Source organism: Haemaphysalis longicornis, unplaced genomic scaffold, assembly GCF_048455015.1.
Source record: "Haemaphysalis longicornis isolate Haplotype H1 unplaced genomic scaffold, Haemaphysalis longicornis Haplotype H1 scaffold_4, whole genome shotgun sequence".
Taxonomy (NCBI): domain Eukaryota; kingdom Metazoa; phylum Arthropoda; class Arachnida; order Ixodida; family Ixodidae; genus Haemaphysalis; species Haemaphysalis longicornis.
The window spans coordinates 176,035,117-176,042,387 of NW_027526361.1; positions in this window are offsets into that span (position 1 = coordinate 176,035,117).

Genomic DNA, 7,271 nt, shown 5'->3' on the forward strand with positions numbered 1-7,271 from the left:
TCAAGGTGCATTCATTGCGCGGGAAATAAAAAAATCTAACTTGGACGAAATACTTAAGGGGTGCGATCATTACGCGATTGCGATCATTATGCGAGTAAATACGGTAGTCATTAGCGTTCTGAACTCGTGAACCGTTCGCGTTTGCCATACATATCCCCGTTGTTTAGCGCAAATAGAACTGTAGGTACATTTGACGCAAAATTTACGTAATTAACCGGCAGCGCCAGGGTTCATTTAGTTAGGAACGCTCATTGGGTTGGTGGTTGCGATAGTAAGGGAAAAGAAGTGGCAGTGCAACGCCGGCACGCGCGGGAGGAAAAGTAAGCACAAAATGTACAGCACTCCCGCCTCCCACTGGCGCAGTTTCAGGCAGGGGCGTGCGAGCACTGCGAAGGCCGGAAATTCGAATTGCATTGGGTGGCAGCAGTGAGCGGATAATATGGCGAATCACTGCTCTGCACTTCCCACAGCTTTCACATTGAGTGGAACGGCTTTAATTTGTTTTAACCTTGCCCTGTCATCACTTCCACCGCGCCTAGCCAGGATCCCCGGCCTCAAGCACTCTATTTATGCGGATGACATTACCCTTTCGGCGAACTTCGGTAGTATGCATCTTACATAGGGCTGAACATACCTGCATCTAAATTTGTTGGCCACTTAGTGGTGTCTAGCCGATGAGGACCTGACCCTGATCACTCTTTCTTGCAGCTATCGATTGGCGCGTCCTCCATACTACAAGTGGATTCATTAAAAAATTTGGGCCGCACTCCTGCCCATAATAGATCTGCTGTTCCTCAACTTCCAATCCTCCACTCCCAGAGTGCTTAAGTCTTCCACCCCCGCAAGCGCGTTTCTAACCGTAAAAGAGGCCTCAAAGGGCCTCACCTAGAAGGCTTTGTGGACTCTTTCGCTACATCTCGCATCGTGGAAACCATGGTACGTTCACCTCTCACTTGTCCAGACAAACCGCCTTGAACGAGCCCTCCGTGCCCTATGTCGTTTGGCACTGGGGGTACATCGTTCCGCCACTACACAAGCCGTTTAGCCTTGGACATCCAAATTCCTCTCTGGTCCTTCTTCCCAAACCTTCGAATTTAACGTGTTCCTCACCCCATGCACCCTGCTCACAACTTGGTCCGCATACAAGAACGCCCCAAACCATTTAAAAAGCGCATTAACTTCCTTGATCAGCATGGAGCGTCTTCACGGACGCCACTTTTGACTCCACTGCTAGAGCCGCTGCTATCGCCCTCCATAACCCTACCCGGTACGTAGACACCATCGCCCCCTTCAAAAACGCCCAACTTGTAAAACCCTGTAGGAATTCTTCATAGCCGCCGCCGTCGAATACGCGCTCAAAGTCGAACCCTCTGGCACTCCAATTTTCGTTTTTAGTGACTTGGAAGCGGCGCTACGCAATATTTTTCGGCCTCCCGAGGACTCAACGCCGCCGCTCGGGCTTGAGCTGCAAAATAAAGTTTGCTCTCTCTCTCTCTCTCTTTCTCTCTCTCTCTCTCTCTCTCTCATACCTCTGACATCTTAGGCTGCGCCCTTCGCGTCCATCCTCCCCACAAGCTAAGGTAGGTATGGGTCCCCGGCCGCGTCAACTTGAACAGCAATGCAGGTGCACAGGCGCTTACCCGAGAACTCTCCCCGGGTCCGCCCGTGTTGTGGTCAAATGCGCGCCACCCTGAAACTCAAAAGATCTCACAACATCAGGCACGCCGACCGTGCCAGTAGGCAGTGTTTCCCAGTCCATAACCCCGCCCTATCTTGTGACGCCGATTGTGGGGTCCGGAAAGCGCAGACCACCTCTCTTCTCACTCCTTGCGTGTCTGTGTCTGGGAAGGAAATCCGCGGCCTGATCGTTTTTCGAACAGACTGTTCCTACTCGGCTCTCGCTCGGACGACTGATTCAATTAAACACCATTGGAAGTGGTGGAGAAAAATATACAGAAATTAAGAGGATTGTCTACTAATCCGTACCATTCTTATGCTGCTTTTCTAGAGTGTGAGTTCTTTAAAACCAAATTTTGTGGTTTCACCAAACTCTGTCCGATCAATTATATCCATTTACGATATTATAACGACTAAGAGGGGAACTTCCGCGAAATCATTTTTGTTGAAATGCCCCGTTTTACGCGATTCGGCATTTTTGCTATTTTTATATTTTTCTCAATCTTTCGTTTTTAAAATTCTGTTCCACCAATTACCTTCATTGACGCTATTATAACGATTAAATGTGGAACTCCCGCGAAATCTCTATTTTTGTGGAAATGTAGGGCGTTACACGGTTCGCTATTCTTGCCACATTATTACATTTTTGTTATTTTTGGTTTTTCGAAATTCTGTTTGACCAATTACCTCAATGCACGCTATTATAATGATTAATGTTGAAGCTTGCGCTAAATTTTTATTATTGTGGAAATGCAGGCGTTGCACGGTTCGCGGTAATCGCTATTTTTATATTGCTCTTATATTTTTATTGTGGAAAATTCTGTTTGACAAATTATCCCCATTTACGCTATTATAACGCTTAAAGGTGTAAATTCGGTGAAATCTGCATTATTGTGGAAATTGGGGCTTTACACGGTCCCTGACGCGGGGGTAATCGGCAAAGAATGCTATGCATCAAATTTACCCCCCCCCCCCTACCTGTGACAGGGCCTCACGTGAAGCTCGTCCAAACCTGTTCATATGTAAACCCCTCCCTCGCGATATCCGTGTCAAACAAGTGTCCAACCCCTGCTTGACCAACTCCTTCAGCAGCCCGCCCTGGTCATTTCGCCTTGCTGTTCATTTGCCGAAACTCTTAGTCCACTCAGTACGCGCAGGTTCACGGGGCCGCTCCCATTGCCGTTACTTCAGGGCTGCCTGCTCTTAGGCGGGGTAGCTCGAGCGCGGCCTACCCATGGTGCAGTTGGCCTTGAACGAGCTAACCTCGCTTCCCTTTTCCTCAGGGAGGGAGTGTCTGCGATAGGCTGGGAGTACGGCGTATTCCAGAGCGCCACTTCCGCAGCGGGGGTTTCCGCCGCCAGCTGCGGGTAAGGCTGTAGGAGACGGGTTTAGGAGGAAGTTTTGGGGCACGATGCAGCAGCCACACTAACGGCGACACGAGTTATCCAATACGATCTTCGCCTAAATTGTTCCGAGGGAGTGATTTGTAAAATGGGGGGGTAAAGCGGGCCAGTTGGTGCACAATGCTTAAAGAGAAAAAAGAGTGATTTGATTTTACCCAGCTGTAGCAGAAACTCCCAGTTTTAGTTTTGTGACAATTGCCCTATTCGGACTGTGCAGACACTTACCATCGTATCAGCGTCTTCTAAGCTTTCCAAGTCATAATCATCGCTCCTTGGCAGGGTCTCCCCGTCCTTGGCTCTAGCAATATACCCTCCTGCTTCCTGACTCTTCCACCTTCTCAACATACGTATTGCCAGTCACAGATCATGAGTATTGGGCCACGTCTTTATTGAGGGAGCCTGGCTCTTGACGACACGGTAGGAAGGTACGGCCAAAAACGGAAAAGGCCTACGATAAAGATGGTGATAACAGAGTGAAGGACAAATAAGCGCAACGTTTGTGTGGGTGAAGCATGTGGATGAGCCCGTAGCCACCAGCCAGTAGATCGCACATAGCCGTCAGTAAAGAACCACCGGGAATGGCGGAATATTGATGTCACTATCCCCTTTGCTACAATCTGCGCTTACGGTGTATATAATTTTATACTGTCCAGTGTTCTAAGCGTTTCCAATTTAATTTTTGGCGCATATTTCGTCGATTGTATTGGCGGGTTTTTCCGAGTGGCCCTGTGATATTTTTTTTTCGCACGAAGCAATTCTGATGTTTTCATTGTTTCACACAAGAGGGCACAAGAAGGACCTCGGGCACAAGAAAAAATGAATAAACAAATAAAACTCTACAGCACGTTTTTTGTTAGGAGGAAAAGGGTGAGGAAAAAATCTTTCGTAGTCTACAAATTATAAGCGAAAAAAAAAATGTATTGGCATGCTGTTCTTAATCGAGCGTTATTGTACTGGTCAGTTTTGTTGGGTTAATATGTCATAAGAAATCACGTAAAGATATTTAGGACTTATAGAGGGCAAGATAGAATTCTTATGGAGGGCGGGAACGCTGGTCTACACCCTATGGGTGATTGCCGTCCAATGGTGGCGCTCTACAAAGGACGTTTACTTTCGCATGTCTGCGACGACACTCCAGTTAAAAGCACTGCGTGCAATGCAGTGTCCAGTGCACGCACGGAGGTGATATTCGAAGTCGCGGCGGGGCCGGGTTGTCAGCAAGGGATACAGCTAGCAAGCGTCGCACTACAAAGCCGTATGAAAGCTGAGACGGAATAATGGGGCTTTGTCATTCAGATCCCGATGCGCGCGTGAGGCCAGCCAAACTTCTGCGTTAAAAAGTGCGCCGCATCTCATTGCATCATCTTCTGGCAATTTTTATTTGACGTTCCACACAACGCAGCGCTAGGTGACGACTTTCGTCTTCGTAATGCGCCGTGACGGCACTCACGCAGAGTTGTCGCCGCCGATTTCATTCAAGGCTAAGAAGCCTCTTGAACAAAGAAAACTCTCGCCCACTCGCCGCGCCGGGTAACAAGGGGGGCCATACCAGTACGCTAGGCGGCGCGTACCAGACCGCCCGCGGCGAGCTGCTCCCTGTAAGTGGCGGAGCATTGAGCCGTAAAGCTGTAAACGGCGCTCCATCGCCGCCGCTAATGTGTTGATGCGCGGCCTTTTCATTCAGCTGTCCGCTGCTCTTTTTTTCCCAGTTTGGTGCCTTCGCGTTCCGCGCGCGTCTTCTCCCACTGTTGCGTAATTATACTGCTCCCGGAGTAAGGGCCAAATGGTTTCGACCTTAGACTTTGTGCAGCGAATCAGCATGTTATGGAGTGCGTGTTTAACAGAGCAAGTGGCCTCGGCGACCTTGGAACATCCTCCATTTCCACCCCGAAAAACCGACGACTGAACGCCACTGGTTAAAATTTTTTTGAAGACTCGTTCATGAAGCAAATTATCGTGTTGATTATTACAGTGAATTGTGTCCCCCTTTCAAAAGCTTAGTAGATAAGTAAAAAGCTAGAAAAATCCGAGGAGACACAAACTCTCGCATGAATTGCGAAAGCGAAAAGATTAATTTAATTTAACACCACTCGACCTCACATACAGCTCCATTCTCTCTCATTACAGAAACACAACGAAGGATATACCCACCTCCTCATCACACTCTTTCCAACGATCAAGCGTATACCTGCCGGCGACTGCAAACCGAGACATACTACAACCACACCATCCTGTCCCACATCTCCCCATCTCTGTTCCCCTACAATTGCCCACAGTGTGACATCCCACTCTCAACTTACCACCTAGTATACTCCTGTCCCCACCACCCTCACCCCATCCCATCCCCATCCCCTGAGCAGTGGGAGTCTGCGCTGACCAGCTCGGCGCCGGAGCGTCAACTCGCGCTGGTGCAACGAGCCACGGATGCAGCACAGGCCCGCGGCCTCCTGGACGAAGGAGGCTGACCACACCCCTTTCCCTACCCCTTGAGCTCAGTAAAGAACGTTTTTCACCACCACCACGCTGCTCAGTGCTCCTTCGAAAGTGGAGCTGCGAATAATGTTTGCTCTGTTTCCTACTTTTCCGACTAAATCGAAGCGTGTTCTTTTTCAAAAAGTCGACGTTGGCATTCAACTTTAGACCGGAATGAGTCGGACACTATTGCTGAGCGTTCTGCTGCTGCGCAGACCGGCCTGGTTCGCTGTCGACTAATTCGCCGCTGGGGGAGGCCAGCGCAAAACGTGTTTGATGCACTCTCCACTTCGCATGTGGCGCTGCGCTTGCCCAGGCGTTGCCCAGCGGCGTGGTTGTTACCTCATGCGTTATCAGTGCGACCCACGCTCGCAATGCTTTGCAGTCACGCGGGCTTAGAAGCCGTCATCCGACGCTGGTTTTTCACCCAGTGCGCTATTTAGTTGTTTCACATAATTAATAATAAAAAAAAACAACGAGAACCCCTCATTTTGTTTCTGGATGTGATTACGTTTACCAATTCAGGTTGAAGAACGGCCAGAGGCGAAAAGCAAAAACGCCCGTGTGTACGAAATTTCGGCGCACGATAAAGATCCCCAGGTGGTCAAAATTAATCCGGAGCCCTCCACTACGGCGCGCCTCATCGCCTGCGTTGCGTCGGCGCGTTAAACCCCACAATCAATCAATCAATCAATCAATCAATCAATCAATCAATCAATTAATCAATCAATCAATCAATCAATCAATCAATCAATCAATCAATCAATCAATCAATTGAAGAACGGCCAACGCCAGTATCAGAAGAACGTGCGAAGTTTACTCTCCGGTTACTAACAGATTACTAATTAGTTTGCGTATGGCTGAGACGGACTTAATTCATTTCCAGCCCATCCAATCACGTTCAAATGCAGATAGAGTGCCCATTTCGGGAAGGGGCTTATCTCCCCCCCCCCCCTTCCTCCCGTTCACCCTGAACAATCGTACAAGTTTAGTATATGTCGTTAAGAACTTGCCCGCTTATCGCTTGTCTCAAAGACCAAGCTTTACTTCGACAGCCGCAACCACGAGCAACACGTGTGAAGCATGCTTTTCGTAACTCCTGGTTGATATTTTTCTTTTCGACATCAATAACCGTCGGAACGTTTCTTCTATGAGTGTCTAAGCAAAAAGTTGTAGAGGCTCGTGGAGTCATTATAACCGACAATTTGTAGAGGCTGGTGGAGTCATTACAGTCGGTGTACGCGCCCCTCAGCAGGGTCTCTGTAACACCAACAAGGCTTTCCAGGTTTTTAGGATACATCATTTACAGACCCCAGCCGGTGAAGCTCAAAGCACACAAGGCTCGGGTGCCTCCCCAAGGCTACTTTCACCACTACCTATATTTCGTTCACCCCAACTCACTAGAAAAAATATTCCCGTGGCATTTGGGGCGGTAATGCTTTACAGAGACAAAGAATGGCAAGTAAACTAGAGAAAGTGCTACTAGCAACTGAAAAATTATTGAGGAAAAATATACATATTCACAGCCGGCGAATTCTTTAGTAATATCGCGGGAGCATCGGCCGGCGGTTGGGTCAGCGCCTTGTCCCGGAAGAAACGCCGAAGCGAGTTCGCATGCGGAAACCGATACCGCCAGTGCAACCGTCGTCTGCTAAGTTATTGCCGCAAGCACGACACAGCCCCTATCCGCTGGTAATCAGTCGTCTGCCTTCATTGCCA